This window comes from Protopterus annectens, chromosome 1.part1, assembly GCF_019279795.1.
Source record: "Protopterus annectens isolate FY-2018-M chromosome 1.part1, PAN1.0, whole genome shotgun sequence".
NCBI lineage: Eukaryota > Metazoa > Chordata > Ceratodontiformes > Protopteridae > Protopterus > Protopterus annectens.
The window spans coordinates 1,074,989,433-1,075,009,186 of NC_056726.1; positions in this window are offsets into that span (position 1 = coordinate 1,074,989,433).

Here is a 19,754-nt window from a genome sequence, read left to right on the forward strand (position 1 = left end):
CACTGCTATTGATATATTCAATTACGTACATGCCTTCCCTTGTTTTATATTGAAAAAAGGGCATTTTGCCACCCATTGTCTGTTCTACTGATTTATTTGATCTGACTTTATTAGCTAGCTAGCTGCTGGATAATGTAGTGTATTTTTAAACTCTAGGAAGCACTTGTTTTTACATCAAGGAGAAGTGGATTTCCATCTAGTGCACCTGGGGCTAGCCTGGTTTGTTTAGTTGGGGGAACACTTGAGATTTCTGCATGTAGTTTTATTCACTGGAAGGTTTATTAATCAGCTTATCTTGTTTTTAGTACCTTTATAAATTCTGTACAGCTGAGTGGCTTTTGGCTCATTTATACAAACCAAAGTGCTTTTATTGAACAATCACATTTTTTAAAGCTGTTGAATGTATCCTACTGTAGCTGTATCTTTATATCTGTTTGTGGTAGCATTTCACTCCAGGCACTGCTTTACTTTGCTTTTACATTAGGAGGATTGGGATTATTCATCTAGTGGCAATATGTGTTTTCATGGTCAATATGAACGACAAAATACAACTAAGGTTAGTATACCCTTTACTTTTAGTACTGATTTCAGATATATAAGGGATATAATACAAAACAATTGGAAGCTACTGCTAACTGATGACAGAATCAGAAATATAGTTAGTGAGGTGGCAAGTTTTAGTTATAAGAGAAATCGCTATCTGAAGTATTTATTATGTTATAGATCTAGATGTGACAATGTAGGGGAAATTTCATAAGTACATTAAGACCAACAATGAATTTATACATCCTGTTACTGGAAAAACATATAAACACTCACATTATGCTTGTTATCTTGCTAAAATATATTCTTTATATAGCTACTTGCACACAATGTGCATGTTTTTATGTTGGCAAGACCAACAGAATGCTAAAAGAGCGCATCTTGCAACATATGAGAGATATACGTAAGAATGTACAAAGGAGTGCTACAGCTCAACACATTATTATTTATCTACAGCACAGTTTTAAGTTTATGGTCTTAAATGTTTTCACCCCCACTATTAAGGGTGGTGATGTTATGAATGCCACAGAAATAAAATAAACTTGCTGGATAGCTGATTTAAGAGCTGATGTTATACCTGGCTTAAATGGTTTTATACCTCCAAAACACATTTTGAAAGCTAGAAGATGTTAATAGTTTTATAGATTCATTATATGGTTAATTTGTGAATTGCTGTGGTAGGTTGTATATATATATATATATATATATATATATATATATATATATATATATATATATATATAGATATATATAGATATATATAGATATATAGATATAGATATACACACACTGTTTTATATTTTTCTATTGATCTGAAGAAGGAGACATCTCCGAAAGCACTCATCTATTTTATTATTTTATTAAACATATGTGCTTTGCCGTGGTTGTCCCATTGTTGCTTTTTAAGTATTTGAATTTGCTTTCCTCTATGGTTGGACTTATATTCTCCTTGTTGCTGTTTGTTTGCTTTATAAACTAAAGCATGGCTCATGATTCATTGCTAGGTGAGGAAAGCAAACCTATATATATAAATATTTTGTTTGTGATTGATAGAGCTGCTTTCTGCTTTATCAATTCCATTTTGTTTTCTGTTTTAAGAACTTTGCTTGAACTGTTGTTTTTTGTTCTATGTGAGAGATAGACACTTAAATTACCTAGACTGCATATTTCATGTGTTTTTTCCATTAGTTAAATTGTCTCTTGAGTGATACTTAAATAAGAGTGCATTCCTGGGCCTTTGTCTTTTTCTGAAAAGATTTCAAGCCTGCACAAACTAAAGCACTGCGGGTGATTCCCTGCTAGGTGAGGAAAGGAAACCTATATTTTCTTTTGTCTGTGACCGATAGAGCTGCTTTCTGTTTTACTTTCTCCATTTTTTTTTATTCTATGTGAGAGATAAACATTTACATTATTTAGGCTGCACCTTTCACATGATTTTTTCATTTGTTAAATTGTCTCTTGACTGGTACTTAAATCCACAATGAATTTCTGGGCCTTTGTATATTTCAGAAAAGATTTCAAGCCTGCATATACTAATGCACTGCTGATAAATCCCTATTAGGGGTTTCCCCACACCCACCCCTATGGTGATCTCCTTTTTAATCCTGGTAATTTTATGCTGCTCATGCCTACTGTAAATTGAGCTTAATAAGCTTCTCCATTTCTACACTGCTATTGATATATTCAATTACGTACATGCCTTCCCTTGTTTTATATTGAAAAAAGGGCATTTTGCCACCCATTGTCTGTTCTACTGATTTATTTGATCTGACTTTATTAGCTAGCTAGCTGCTGGATAATGTAGTGTATTTTTAAACTCTAGGAAGCACTTGTTTTTACATCAAGAAGAAGTGGATTTCCATCTAGTGCACCTGGGGCTAGCCTGGTTTGTTTAGTTGGGGGAACACTTGAGATTTCTGCATGTAGTTTTATTGACTGGAAGGTTTATTAATCAGCTTATCTTGTTTTTAGTACCTTTATAAATTCTGTACAGCTGAATGGCTTTTGGCTCATTTATACAAACCAAAGTGCTTTTATTGAACAATCACATTTTTTAAAGCTGTTGAATGTATCCTACTGTAGCTGTATCTTTATATTTGTTTGTGGTAGCATTTCACTCCAGGCACTGCTTTACTTTGCTTTTACATTAGGAGGATTTAGATTATTCATCTAGTGGCAATATGTGTTTTCATGGTCAATATGAACGACAAAATACAACTAAGGTTAGTATACCCTTTACTTTTAGTACTGATTTCAGATATATAAGGGATATAATACAAAACAATTGGAAGCTACTGCTAACTGATGACAGAATCAGAAATATAGTTAGTGAGGTGGCAAGTTTTAGTTATAAGAGAAATCGCTATCTGAAGTATTTATTATGTTATAGATCTAGATGTGACAATGTAGGGGAATTTCATAAGTACATTAAGACCAACAATGAATTTATACATCCTGTTACTGGAAAAACATATAAACACTCACATTATTCTTGTTGTCTTTCTAAAAATATTCTTTATAAAGCTACTTGCACACAATGTGCATGTTTTTATGTTGGCAAGACCAACAGAATGCTAAAAGAGCGCATCTTGCAACATATGAGAGATCTACGTAAGAATGTACAAAGGAGTGCTGCAGCTCAACACGTTATTATTTATCTACAGCACAGTTTTAAGTTCATGGTCTTAAATGTTTTCACCCCCACTATTAAGGGTGGTGATGTTATGAATGCCACAGAAATAAAATAAACTTGCTGGATAGCAGATTTAAGAGCTGATGTTATACCTGGCTTAAATTGTTTTATACCTCCAAAACACATTTTGAAACCTAGAAGATGTTAATAGTTTTATAGATTCATTATATGGTTAATTTGTGAATTGCTGTGGTAGGTTGTATATATATATATATATATATATATATATATATATATATATATATATATATATACACACACTGTTTTATATTTTTCTATTGATCTGAAGAAGGAGACATCTCCGAAAGCACTCATCTATTTTATTATTTTATTAAACATATGTGCTTTGCCGTGGTTGTCCCATTGTTGTTTTTTAAGTATTTGAATTTGCTTTCCTCTATGGTTGGACTTATATTCTCCTTGTTGCTGTTTGTTTGCTTTATAAACTAAAGCATGGCTCATGATTCCTTGCTAGGTGAGGAAAGCAAACCTATATATATAAATATTTTGTTTGTGATTGATAGAGCTGCTTTCTGCTTTATCAATTCCATTTTGTTTTCTGTTTTAAGAACTTTGCTTGAACTGTTGTTTTTTGTTCTATGTGAGAGATAGACACTTAAATTATCTAGACTGCATATTTCATATGTTTTTTCCATTAGTTAAATTGTCTCTTGAGTGATACTTAAATAAGAGTGAATTCCTGGGCCTTTGTCTTTTTCTGAAAAGATTTCAAGCCTGCACAAACTAAAGTACTGTGGGTGATTCCCTGCTGGGTGAGGAAAGGAAACCTATATATATTTTTTGTCTACGATTGATAAAGCTGCTTTCTGTTTTACTTCCTCCATTTTGTTTTCTGTTTTAAGGAATCTGTTTGGCCTGGTGTTTTTATTCTATGTGAGAGATAAACACTTTGATTATCTAGACTGCACCTTTCACATGATTTTTCATTTGTTAAATTGTCTCTTGAGTGATACTTAAATATGCAATGAATTTCTGGGCCTTTGTATTTTTGGAAACATTTTCAAGCCTGCATACACTAACACACTGCTGGTAAATCCCTGTTAGGTTTTTCCCCCGCATGTTCTCCCATGTTGATGTCCTTTTTAATCCTGGTAATTTTATGTGCCCATGCCTACTGTAAATTGAGCTTAATAAACTCCTCCCTTTCTACACTGGTGTTGATATATTCAGTTACTTATTTGCCTTTCCTTGTTTTATATTGAAAAAAGGGGCGTTTTGCCACCCATTGTCTGTTCTACTGATTTATTTGATCTGACCTTATTAGCTAGTAAGCTGCTGGATAAAGTGTATTTTTACACTCTAGCAAATACTTGTTTTTACATCGAGAGATTAGTGGCTTTCCATCTAGTGCACCCAGGGCTAGCCTGGTTTGTTTAGGTTGGGGAAACACTTGAGATTTCTGCATGTAGTTTTATTGACTGGAGGGCTTACTAATCAGTTTATCTTGCTTTTAGTACCTTTATAAATTCTGTACAGCTGAGTGGCTTTTGGCTCATTTATACAAAGCAAAGTACTTTTATTGAATAATCACACTTTTATAAGCTGTTGAAAGTAAACTACTGTAATCTGTACCTTTATGTTTGTTTGTGGTAGCATTTCACTCCAGGCACTGCTTTACTTTGCTTTTACATTAGGAAGATTGGGAGTATTCATCAAGTGGCAATATGTGTTTTCATGGTCTATGTGAGCTGGGAAACATACAACAGTGCTCTAAATATTGTTTTGCACTTCTCTTATATCCTGTGACTGGACTTCAGGAGTTTAAAAAAAGTACTGTCTGCTGCTGCTTTAAGTAGTTAATTGCATTGTATTTCATTGTGTGTGTGTTAGTTTTTTTTTTAAATCCTGTCTTGAGTATCCACAGCTCATCTGTGCTGGTCCTGCGGTTTAGGCTGCTTGTTTTCGCCTCCCATAATCCATCCCGGGTGCTCCCTCCCTGCTTTAAAAGCAAAAGGAATACCTCCGGCCATCACCTGAAGACAACCTGAATTGGCCAGCTTGCCTGGTACTTAGAAAAATACTACTGAGAAGACCCCTCAACAAGATTGTGTAAATGAATCCATCCTGGGTGCTCCCTCCCTGCTTTAAACACAAAAGGAATACCTCTGGCCATCACCTGAAGACACCCTGAATTGGCCAGCTTACCTGGTACTTAGAAAAATACTACTGAGAAGACCCCCCCAACAAGATTGTGTAAATGAATCCCTCCCGAGTGCTCCCTCTCTGCTTTAAATGCAAAAGGAATATATCCAACCATCACCTGAAGACACAGTTGGTGTTCTCCTTTTTTGTTCTCTATGTGTTCTTTTTCTGAGGAAAAGAAGGAGTGGACATCACCTGAAGACACCCTGAATTGGCCAGCTTGCCTGGTACTTAGAAAAATACTACAGAGAAGACCCCCCCCAACAAGATTATATAAATGTATGTTGCTTAACACTAATTTAATGTAGACTTGATGTACTATCTATAGAGTTAATCTGCCCTCCCGTGTGTGCGTTCTAGCAACCTACCGCAGACCATTTGCCCTCTCCCCCTCCTGTTATCACTACTCTAGAATATATTTAAACCTAAGACTGGTCCAACTATCCCTGCTGTTTGCTATCTCCTTCTACCATTAGGTGGCAGCATCTACCAATATAAATCCTAGATATTCTTTATAATCCCAACAAGTTTTATTTTTTCACAAACAGTTGGTTATGGGTTAATATCCTTAGACTATAAATATCTTCTCCCCCTGCTAAACCACCCTCTGTAAAGGCAGCCTTCTTTTTCTGGCTGGACATATTTAGCTCATACCTTCCAACTACAGCCTTTAAACTGCTATTTGCTGAAACTTTTTTTGCCATACTCACCTCAAGTGTTCTTTCCCACTCCGTTCGCCCTATGGGCTCACTCAGCTACCCTACCCTGCCCCCAATTCCCGACCACCCCGAGTACTCCTAGCTTTATTCCTATCTTACCCAACCCTCTCAGCCTAATTACCCAATACCAGCTCCCCCTCATTACTCCTCCCACCTATAGCCATCCTTCTTAAACTCTATAATCTGTACTCCACCCAATAATTATAGTCCCCTCCCCTTTCCTTAAATCTCTAGAATACCTCCATCACTTTTTAAGCCCTTTCTTCTTCATAGCCTTCTCTATTTTTCTAACCACTCATACCACTCTCTCTTTGCTCCAAGATGCTCTCCACAAGTTATCACACCCTCCAGTCCCCCAGCCTCCTCTTTCTGTTCCTATTTCCCTTATACTATGCTACCTTATATTCCACCTATGCTTGTCCAATACCACCTACAAAGACAACTACCATACAAACCCACATTCCCCCTCACTCTTACTCCTATTTCCACTCTATCTCCTCTTCTCTCATTCAGTCCAACCCTCTGAAACTATTCCAGCCTAAACTCTTCTCCTCTAAAGTCAAGATATTGTCACCTGCTCCAATCTACAATCTACCAAAATTCATGCCTAGCAGACCAATATGGCTAAAGGATATCTCCTTCAACATCCTAGCTGGTGATATCCATCCTAACCCTGGTCCTACCTAACCCTGGTCCTACATCCTTTATTAACAACACTCATCCCTTACCCTCTTCCTCCTATCTCAACACCCTAAATATTTTTACAATTAATGGACAAAGTCTAAACAAAGCACACCAATTTCAAGCTTGGTTAAGCCATAACCAACCAGATATCTTAGGCATCTTTGAAACCTGGTTCAAGCCCTCTATCTGTGACTCTGAGATTCTGTCCCTGGATTTCATTGTCTCAGAAATGACCAACTAAATGAAAAAGATGGAGGCACTGCCCTAGTCTACTCCAACCTTCTTACCTTAATTCCCCTCCAAATTCCAATTCCTCAATTCCAGAACACTTAACTAACTGCTGGAATTTTAAAACTAAATAAACATAAAAATATCTGCATCATTGCCCTATATATCTCACCTGGTAACAATATCTCTATACTTGAAAATATTCTCCTATGGGCCTCTACTGAAATTAACTATGAAAATTATATCCTTGGTGATGTGAATATTGACTGGATTAAAATCAATTACCCCTCTCCCTCCCTATCCATTAAACTCTATAACTTCACTCAAATAATCCTCTCCATCACTCGACCTAACAAAATAAACCCTCTCGGATCCACTATAGATTGGATCCTAGTCTCAGATCCAAATAAAATAACCAATTCTGGCACAATTCCTGATACCTTTAGCGACCACCTCCCAGCCTTCATGCATCGCTCAACTAGTTCCTCCCCACAGCAGCATCAGTACATTCAAACTTGTAACCTCATTAGCTTCAACCCAACTATTTTCTCAAATACTTTCAAACAAATGAACTGGCAAATTCTAAACATCCTTCCTCTTGACAAGGCTATAGAATACTTCAACTCTGTCTTCCTTGATACTTAAACTCACTAGCCCCACTAAGAAACAAAAGGATAAAAATTAAAACTGTTCCTTGGCTAGCCAAAGAGACAAAATAGATTATGCACCAAAGAGACAAACTGTGGAAGCTTTACCAAAATAATAAACTGGACAATACATTTCTCCAATATAAACAGCTCTACAACCATGCAAAACGACTAATCACCAAAGACAAAAAATCCTACTATATCAAACGTCAGTCCAATAACAATAAAAAACCCCAATAAGTCTGGAACTCTGTAAATTCTCTCCTCAATCCAGACTCCAAGAATTATCCCTGTCCTGACCCAAGTAAATCTGATCTTGAACTAGTCTCTGAATGTAACTCATTTTCATAGACAATATTACTACCCTCACCAAGACATTTCCCAATAATAACCCAACTGCTCTACACTCCCCCCTTCTAACTCACCTCATCTGTTTGAACTTTATAAAAAAACTTTTGTCCAAACTTAAACCTTGCTCTAACGTCCCCAGCAATATTATATCTTCCTTCCTAAAATGTGCTGCTGATGGCATTGCACTCCCAATCAGCATCATTATCAACTGATCCATAAAAGAATCACACGTCCCCAAACTCTGGCACTCAGCTTATATTCTTCCTCTTCATAAAGGAGGCAAAAATACCAGCATCTCAAACTTTCATCCCATTGCTTTGCTCTCACCAATCTCCAAAATCCTAGAAAAATGCATCCAGCTCCAACTTATGCCTTTCCTGACCCAAAACAATCTTCTCACTCCTACCCAGCATGGCTATCATCCAGGCCATAGCACAATAACCACTCTACTCTCTTTCCTATAAACTGTCAATCAAGTCTAAGATTCAGGCCACTTAGTTTCTACTGTTTTACTTGATTTGTCTAAAGCCTTTGATACTGTTTCCCACAGGCACCTTCTCTGTCATCTCTCAAACCTTAGTCTCTCACATAATGCTTTATCCTGGTTCTCCAGCTATCTATCAGACAGATCACAGGCAGTCAAATGGAAGAACTCCATCTCTTCCAACCTACCTACCCCAACTGGCGTACCACAGGGATCTATCCTTGGGCCAATGCTTTTTAACATCTTCATCAATAACTTTCACACTGCTATTCCTGATGCTAAATTTGTTCAATACGCAGACGATTCAACCTTATTCTGCTCTGCCTCAAACCTCTCTGAATTGCTGACTAAAACCCAAACTGCCTTCTCAACAACTGAAAACTGGATGTGCCAAAACCACCTCTCTCTCAATGCAGATTAATCAAAGATTCTACTATTCCCTCCCACAAAGACCCTCTCCTACGATAAAAACAACTTCAAAGCTTATAGTCAAACCAACTCACCTATAGAAGTAGTCCCCTCTGCCAAACTACTTGGCATTACTGTAGATGAACACCTCAAGTTTGATATTCATATTCAACAAAATATTAAGAAAACCCACCAAAAGGTAGGTATGCTGTATAGGAATAATTGCTTTCTCTCCAACTCTACCAGGCAAACTCTGGCCTCAACTTATCTTCTTCCTTCCTTATTATACAGAGCCCCTCTCCTAACCAACCTGTTCTCCTCTATCACCTCTAAACTAGAAAACTGCTACAACAAAATCTCTAAATTTGCCTCTAAATCTAAAAATACCACCCATCACTGCCTAACTCTACAATCCCTGAATTGGTTTGAACTACCAAACTACCTAGACTATCTCCATCTCACTGCTGCACATAGACTCATATTTCACCCAACAAAATGTCCCCCTCTAACTAACATCCTTCCCCCTTATACACCCAACAGAGCTCTCAGATCTGAAAATCAGAACTTAATTACTATCCATAAACCTAAACGTTCTGCTGGCCAACTTCTCCTATCTTTCTCACTAGGCAAAAAATGGAATTCCCTTGCCAACACACTAAGAACCATACCAAACTCAGAAAACTTGAAAACCCAACTATTCAAACACCTGTCCACTAAATGAAGATGTACCTGCCTTCACCCAACCTAATCCAAGGGGGTTCTTGCTTTGGTTCCCAAGCTCTACATCTCTCATAGTTATCTTCCTATGAGCCTATCTAAGCTCTCAACAATTTCTATAGCTTCTCTCTAAGCTCTCACCTCCTACAGCTACCCTCACACAGCCAAACCTTGTAAATATTGTAAATAGAATTCTACTGTTGATGTGTGTATGTAAAGCGTATTTACATTTTCTTAAAAGGTTTGTATGTAAGCTGTTTCCACACCTAACCCATATCTGTTTTCCTCAAATGAAACTGTGTGATCCCTACCTTCAAGCTTAATGAATTTAACTATGCATGATATTGAATGCATTTATGAGTAACTATTCTACATAAGATATTTAATATTAACTATCATTTGTATCTAAATTGTATAATGCATCTTGGAGCTTTTCTTCCCGGGCCTCCACTGAAAATGGGTCAGTTCGGCCCAGTGAACTTCCCCAGTAATCAAATTGCAAATAAATAAATAAATAATAGTTGTAGGGCTGTTGTGAGTAGTTTGTGGGGTCTTGTTAAACATGGGCTCCAAACCATCTATTCTACATTAAGAAGGTGTTTTTCTGCACTCTTTTGTCACAAGTGTGCTGCTCTAACCTGTCTGAATTGGGGATTGCTGGTGGAAGGCTTATTGTGTGCTTTCCTGACCGGTAGTTAGTTTAAAACTTGATTCTCTTTCCCCATATTTATGTCTTGTTTTTCTGCAGGCTTTGGCATAGATACTCAAGTTGTTCATTGTTTGACAACTTTGCTACTGATTGCTAGGAATCTGCTTTCACCTGGAGCAATCCACTACTGAAAAGACAAAACTAAGTATTTTTATACGTCTGTTATATACTGTGACTGTACTTTAGTAATTATTCTATTTACTGTTATTTTTGCACTTTAAAGCGAAAATGTACTGTCTACTGCTTCTTTAAGTAGTTGATTGTACTGTATTACATTGTATCTGTCAGTTGTAGGGTTGTTGTAGGTAGTTTGTGTGCTGTTTTTCACCTGGACTTCAACCCAGCTATTCTACATTAAGGTGTTTTTCTGCACCCTTGTGTCAGAAGTGTGCTGATCTAAACTGTCTGAGTTGATGATCACTGGTGAAAGGTTATTGTTTGTTTTCTGATTGGTAGTTGGCTTAAAACTTGTTGCCCTTTGTTCGTATTTAAGCCTCGCTTTTGCACGGTGTTGTTCTTCAATCAGCAGCAGTTAGCATTGCCCTGTATAGACACAAAACCTAGAAACTCAAATTTTCCCTAAACAACTGCCAGTGTAACTATTCTACATAAGATCTTTAATATTAACTATCATTTGTATCTAAATTGTATAATGCATCTTGGAGCACCACATACCTGGACTTACTTCCAAGCATTTCTGCTGTTCTAGGAGCAACTCCATTGCACACTGAGCAACATTGCCTTATTCATCAATCTTAGCCTACACAAAGTATAGGTCCCTCTTGTAGTCTGAGTGCTATCAGTGTAGTCATGTAAAATTAACCCATTCCCTTCCCTAACAAAATATACAGTAAGAACCTGGTATCATAGCTGAGCAGTTCCTCATCATCTCTCTGGACAGCATGATAGACATATCCATCCTGCGGCAAAGCAGCTATTGTCTTATGTATACAGGCAGACACTTACTCCTAAAATAAACAAATGCCTTATGTGAGAGATGTAGTTACACTATGAAGTTGGAGGCAAGACTCTTACATAAGGAAAAATCAAATGCCAAACAGTTTGTCAGCACACACTTCCCAAATTAAATAAGGACAAGACACATAAACCCACATATGCGGAGGTACTCACTACTAACTTGCTAAAAGATCAGAGGACTCCCAAATGGAAACCACTTACACACATAGCAATTAAAAAAAAAAAAAACACAGCACGTAATACTGCACACACCAGTGTCTCAGCTTATAAACCCATAAGGTATAACACCACAAAACCTAATATATTGGCCATAGGTGACTCCATTGTGAAACATACAGATGACATCATCTGCACCTGTCTCTTCTAAGCTTTTGGATACTAGCAAAGGAATTAATTACCCCTACCGTACCTTTTTAGGCATTGTCAAAATAAGCAACCTCCCAACATAACAAAATCTTCTCTAGATAATCTCAAGGTACTGCTGCTTAATGCTCAAAGTCTAAACAAGAAACTGCACACCCTGGAAGCATTCCTTACTTTGGAAGATGCTGACACCTGTGCAGTCACTGAGACATGGCTCTAAGGGGCGGAAAGCATCCCAGACTTGCAGGGTTACAATACCTTCCATACGTTCAGATCACAAACTGAGCATGATAGAACCAAAGGAGGAGGTGTATCCAATTTCATTAAGGATAAGTACAACTCGAGACTTGTCAAACATTATGACTGCCTTGAGCTACTCCATGTACAGTTAACTATAGGAAAAGCTCTTTCCACATCATAGCTAGCTATAGGTCCCCCACCATGAAACAGGAAAAGAGTACCACATACCTGAACTTACTGGAGCCACATGCCATACAGTACTACATACCTGGACTTACTGAAGTCAAGTGCCATACAGTACCACATACCTGGACTTACTGGAGTTACGTGCCCTACAGTACCACATACCTGGAATTACTGAAGTCACATGCCATACAGTACCACATACCTGGACTTACTGAAAATACGTGCCATACAGTACCACATACCTGGACTTACTGAAGTCACGTGCCATATAGTACCACGTACTTGGACTTACTGGAGTTAGCTAGCTATAGGTCCACCACCATGAAAGACAAAAAGAGTACCACATACCTGGACTTACTGAAGTCAAGTGCCATACAGTACCACATACCTGGACTTACTGAAGTCAAGTGCCATACAGTACCACATACCTGGACTTACTGAAGTCACATGCCATACATTACCACATACCTGGACTTACTGAAAATACATGCCATACAGTACCACATACCTGGACTTACTGAAGTCACGTGCCATATACCACCACATACCTGGACTTACTGAAGTCACATGCCATACAGTACCACATACCTGGACTTACTGAAAATACGTGCCATACAGTACCACATACCTGGACTTACTGAAGTCACGTGCCATATAGCACCACATACCTGGACTTACTGAAGTCACATGCCATACAGTACCACATACCTGGACTTACTGAAAATACGTGCCATACAGTACCACATACCTGGACTTACTGAAGTCATGTGCCATATAGCACCACATACCTGGACTTACTGAAAATACGTGCCATACAGTACCACATACCTGGACTTAATGAAGTCATGTGCCATATAGCACCACATACCTGGACTATACAGTACCACATACCTGGACTTACTGAAGTCACGTGCCATATAGTACCACATACCTGGACTTACTGAAGTCACGTGCCATACAGTACAACATACTTGGACTTACTGGAGTCACGTGCCATACAGTACCACATACCTGGACTTACTGGAGTCATGTGCCATACAGTACCACATACCTGGACTTACTGGAGTCACGTGCCGTACTGTACCACATACCTGGACTTACTGGAGTCACATGCCCTACAGTATCACATACCTGGATTTATTGGAGTCACATGCCATACAGTACCACATACCTGGGCTTACTGGAGTCACATACCATACAGTACCACATACCTGGGCTTACTGAAGTCACGTGCTGTATAGCAACACCTTAGTCATGGGTGATTTTAATTATTCTACCTTCGACTGGGAAACATACCTGACAACAAACATTATGGCTCATGGGTTCTTGGACTTTGTTAGTGCAAATGCTCTGGAACAGCTAATCAGCACATGCACAAGAGGCTCAAATGATGTGGGCATAGTACTCACTAACATGGAAAGACATTGCACCCCCACCCCGTGTAATGTCCTCCCTGGTAAGATCTGACCATAAATCAGTCTAGTTCAATGCAATTATAAGACCAGATACCCCATCAAGCTCAAAAACACTTAAGAATTTTTCAAATACAAATTACCTACTACTAAATGATGCAATAAGAATGGCCAAAGCCCGCTTGAGTTGAAATAATATGGACTCCTATGCAGAGGTGTACACCAATGCCCTGTATAAGCATTAAAGCAGTTGTATAGAATCAGCTCTACCTGACCAGGTTTTACCAAAAAAAACAAGCTACCCTGGTGAACTCCTACTATAAACAGGCTATACAACAAGAGAAAGAAACTAATGTCTAAGAGCAAGAAAGACCTGGCTCAGCAGAGTAAGATATCCCTCTGTAGCTTAAACAAATAAATTAGAGTTCTTGTCAAGTCTTCCCAAGCTAATTATGAAGCAAAATTAGCCTCTTTAGCTAAGGATAAATGCAAGGCGTTCTTTAACTCTGTCTGAAATCTAAAAGGGAATACCAAGCTTTGCACTGAAATGGTTGTGGATGGCACCACCCATACTCAACCGGAGGTAAAAGCCAACCTGCTAGCTGACAGATTAGGAGCAAACTTCACCCCCTGTCCCATCCAGTCATCACCCAAAGTATACCTGCCACCATTCCTCAGCCTATTATTTCAAGAAAGCAGATCATCTCAGCACTCTCCAAAGCCAAAAAGAAAACATCAGTGGGACCAGACAACATCCAGATTGCATTTTAAACAACTTAAAACATGACCTAGCAGACCAACTTGGATCCCTGTCTAACCACAACCTGTTAACTGGTTATGTCCTAGCAGAATGGAGGACAGCAACAGTAATCCCTCTGCACAAAGGAGAACCATCAATAGACCCTGAAAATTATAGGCCCATAAGCTTGACTAGCCTCATCTGCAAGACCATGGAAAGAATCATTATGGAACTTATTAACTAGGACATAGTTAATCTCCAAACTCTGGACCCAACCCCGTTTGGATTCAAGGTAGATTATGCCAGTTTAACATGTTTGACTTTTTCACGAAAGTCACCATGGCCTGCAACAAGGAAAAGAAAGCACATACTGCCTGTCTTGACATAACCAAGGCATTTGACACAATTCTCCACTCAGGTATTATACAGAAACTCTCCCAACTGACCCCTACATTACCAGATGGGTGGCCAACAAGAAAACTGACAGGACACACTGTAAAAGTGGGTGACTTCACCTCTAGCAAAAGAACAATCACCACTGGCGTACCACAGGGATCTGTTCTGGGCCCGTTACTGTTCAGAATTTATTTCTCAGAAGTCCAAGCAAACTTGGACAGCTGTGGCTGACCAGGCTCACTTATGATTGCAAATTGGGAGCAATCCTTGAATCTGCCAATAACGTTAATATACTGTAGACAGGGTAAATGCAGACAACTGACTAGTACCAAAGCCACAGATTAAAACTAAATGCAAAAATAATGCATTATTATTCCCTTTGGGAAAGTTGACATCCCTGCTAATTACATTATAGACAACACCCTCCGCCCCAAGTGTAGACCCAGTGATATGTGATCTGGGTATTCAGGTTGTTAGTAACCTGAACTATGACCACTACATATCCACAGTAGTAAGGACATCCTTCCATGTGGCACATCTTATAAGTAAAGGCAATGCATGTAGATCTAAGCAAGTTATAATTCCATTATACTCGGCCCTCATCAGACCAATAATTGAGTACGATGCTCCCTTTTGTATCTACCATTTCAGACACCTGCAACAACTGGAGATACCACAGAGGTTTCTCACCATAAAATTCCAGGTTACACAAAATAAGTCTTACATAGAAATACTGAAACCCTGTCACTGTATTCTACCTCCTGTAGGTTGCAAACTTCACTCACCTAACCACTGACAGTTGGGGTAACTTGGGATAAATATGGCTAGGTTTGTAAGGGCTCTAGGACCATTAGCCTAGTAACCTTCTATGAACTTATCAACCTCCACCTATTCTCTGTCTCATATCGCCTTCTTAGAGGCGATCTCTGCTTGACTAACAAAGCCATGTCTGACCCAGCTCTGTTAGAAATGCTACATCTAAAGAAATCCCAATCTCTCCACACCACATGCTCCAGAGACCTCAACCTCATTACCACAATCAACAAAATGTACTGGAGGGACAGGTTCATAACCTAGAGACTGCCCATGCTATGGAATAGACTTCCCATACATGTCAAACAGAGCACCTCGCTGACCCTCTTCAAGAGAAATCTGGATGAGTGGATGGGAAATAGAAAATTCTCCCCGGGGATAATTCCAGTGGATCTGCTCGACAGAGGCACTGAGAGCTAAGGTTGGGTGGCACGATGTCAGGATAATCCTATGGCTAGGCTTGTAAAGGCCCCTGGGCCATTAGCCTAGTACACACCTATGAACCTGTGAACCTATACAGATATGACTGAGATGGCTTGTGCTACAGAATGGGTCTATATCATGATGTTGAACGATAAAAAGAGTGAACTCTCTTTTATCGAACACTAAAAACCAAAAGCAGTAAATGTCGAACACACAGAACAGAGATTTTTCCCCAGGGAAAAAAAATGAAAAACAAAAAAAACAAAAAAAAAAAAACAAATCCAAACACAAAATAAAGTGGGGGTTTCACCCCCCCACAACCCACGTCCTACTTAAATATACCGACTCTGAGATCACACCACAGTGGAGGAAATGGCAAAGTCCCAAAAATGGACCAGTGATTTTTTTCCCCTGGGAAAACAATCGCTGTTCCATGTGTTCGGCATTCAGTGCTTTCAACTTTTAGTGTTCAATAAAAGAGTGTTCGCTCTTTTTATCATTTGAGGTTGTAATATAGACCCTTACAGGATAGCAGCCTATCATTGTATAGGGAGGTATGAATACATTACAAGGGGCAAGCAAGTGAGAATTGCTGCAAAATAGATGCCATTGGGAGAGGACAGAGAAAATGTGTGACATGCAAAGGGAAGAGGTGATAGAGATGCAAAGAGAATAGGGAAGTAGGATGAATGAGAGATGGCAAGTAAGTGGATGACGAGATGAGAAAAAGAAGGATGAAATAAGGATATAGAGGTGTGAGAGAGATGCAAGGTTTAAGTAACATGTCCTGAGTGCATCTACACTTTTTTGCATGAAGAGGTGTTCCTTGAGCTGTTTTCTGAAGTCTGAGTACCTTTGGACATCTCAGATTGAGATTGTCAGGACCAACAGTTGATTCAATTTTCAGTTCTTCATGTAGTGGTATCATGTATTTAGCTTTGATTGCTTTGAAATGGAAAGTGGAAATAAGGGGGGAGGAGAAAGGTTTGAGGGAGAGGAGGGGTTATAGATGGATTTAGTTATGGGAAATGTACTGAAGTGGGGGCTGATCTCAGCAGCTGGGAGGTGAGATGAGGAGGATAGGGTGCTACATGTAATAGTACCACCTGCAAGATGGTTGATTTCTGCCCAGAACTTTTTCTGTGAGTTGAGAAATGATGGCTAACATTTTTTTCATTGTGACTCTTATGCCACTTGCTTGCCTATTAAGTTAGATTTTCTTAGTTTATTATATTGTTACCTGCAAGTTGAGGATGGGTTGTTTTTCCAAGTATGTCGGGCACTGTCCTTGAGAATAAATATGGCTGATTTAAACTTATTGGTGTAAATAGGAGCTTATTTATAAAGGTACTATGCAAACAAGCTCACTTGAACTAAGCTCTATGATTTGCACCATTATCCAAGTGTGTAAATTAATTTCAACAGGCATAAAATAAGTTTGGCTTCTCGGCCGGCGGAAAACAGTACTCTAGCCGCTGAATCACTTACAAATGCCTTCTACCAGCACCTGCAGGACTGCATGGATAAGGCAATCCCAAGCAAAACAAAGACTCTTTGTACCAAAGGCAAGCGTCCAGTCTGGTGGACCCCAGCCATAAACAAACTCTACAACAAAAGGAGGAAGCTACTACATGATAGAGCAAAATCCTTGAAAGGTAAGACGCCTTTGATCACTATAAGTAAAAAGCTGAGAGCCCTCATAAAATCATCCAAAGCAAATTTTGAGAGAAGAATAGCTAAAGACTCTAAAGACAATCATAAGGCCTTCTTTAGCTATGTTAGAAACCTGGGAGGAAACTCCCAGATATGCTCAGAATTAGTTCAAAATGATGAGAAGATTACTGATCCTACAGACATTGCCAACATACTGGCTGACAGGTTCAGTGCAAACTTCTCCCTCCCCCAAAAGGAGAGATATCTATACCAACAGATTGCAGACCCCAAACATCTCTAATGCCCAAGTGAGAACGGCGCTCTCAAAGGCAAAACACAGTATCTATGGGACCTGATGGTATCCCCCTCTGTGTTCTTCATGCACTCATCGAGGAATTAAACCCTCAGTTAGGACAGCTGTTTAATCGTAGCCTCACCTCGGGATACGTACTCCAGGAGTGGCGACAGCGACTGTAGTCCCACTTCACAAAGGCGGTGCCTCCACCGACCCTGAAATTACCGACCCATTAGCTTGACAAGCCTTATCTGCAAAGCCATGGAGAGGATCATAATGGATCTCATAAATAAAGACATAGGAATTTGCAGACTCTGGATCCAACCCAGTTTGGCTTTGTCAAGGGCAGGTCATGCCTTTTAAACTTGGTTGACTTTTTCAAACAGTCACCAAGGCCATTGATGAGGGAAAGGCAGTCCATACAGCCTACCTCGATCTGGCGAAGGCCTTCGACACAATACCCCACTCGGGTATCATTGAAAAACTCATCAGCCTAAATGTTAACCCATACATCACAAGATGGGTTGCAAACTGGCTGAGTGACAGAACCCACAGGGTCAGAGTTGCCGTGCCATGTCTGACTCTAAGCCTGTCTCAAGTGGTGTCCCACAGGGCTCAGTCCTGGGCCCACTCTTGTTTGGCATCTACTTTTCCAAGTACAAGCAAACACGGAGGGTTATGGCTGACAAAGTTTGCAGATGACTGCAAACTGGGTGCCGAGTCGAAAACACATCTGACACAGATATCCTTCAGAAGGGTCTCACAGATACGGATAACTGGTGCCAGAGCCACGGCCTAAAGTTAAATGCCAAAAAATGCATAGTCATACCCTTCGGGAAAAACAAGGTTACCCCTAGCTACCATATAGGTGGAAATCCACTGAGCACAGAAGAGGTTATTAGGGACCTGGGGACCCAGGTTGACAGCAGTCTGTCATTCGACACCCATGTTGCAAAATAGTTAGGAAGACCTTCTACATTGCCCACCTTATCATGAAGGGATTCACATCTAGATCAAGAGAGGTCATAGTCTCCTATATTCATCACTCATCCGACCAATGATTGAGTACAATGCCCCATTCGGAATGTATCTGACCCGACACTTGCAGCAGCTGGAGAGGCCACAAAGTTCCTCACCAAGAGGATTATGGGTCTCAAAATCTGACCTATGCTGCCAGACTGAAAGAACTCCAACTCTATTCAGTCACCGCTTGCTCAGGGGTGACCTGTGCCTGACATACAAGGCATTATCAAACCCTGACTTGATGTACATGCTTCACCTCAAAAATCTAGATCCATCAGAGCCACAAGAGCGGAGACCTAAACCTTGACACGGCCATTAATAGAACGTGCTGGAGGGATAGATTCATTACCCAAAGACTCCCTATGCTGTGGAACAAAATCCCGGTATATGTGAGGCAAAGCACCTCGCTGGCTTTGTTTAAGAGAAATCTTGACCAATGGATGGGAGATCGCAAGTATACCCCAGGGATTACCTCAGTGTCACTGCTCGACAGAGGCACAGCAAAATAATGGGCATAGTTCCCCAAACCTAAGGGGTGGCGTAAGCCACAAAACTATGGGCTAGGCTTGTAAATGCCCTCGGGCAGATAGCCTAGTATGAACCTATGAACCTATGAACCTATGGGTGAGCTGTGCTGAAATAACAATACTCATGTACACCATATTATTATGTGCTATACAGTTAATCTACTACATTTTGCACTGTTATAATTTGTTTTATTGTTTCACTGCATTTATGTACTGTTTTATACTGTTTTAACATTACTTAACTGTAGCTAGGAACTGTAATTTTTCCCACCCACTGGCTTTGCAGTTTCCCACCCATACTGTACATTTGATCTGTGACACTCCTCCCAGTCTAGTGTCATTAGTTCATTCAATGTAATAG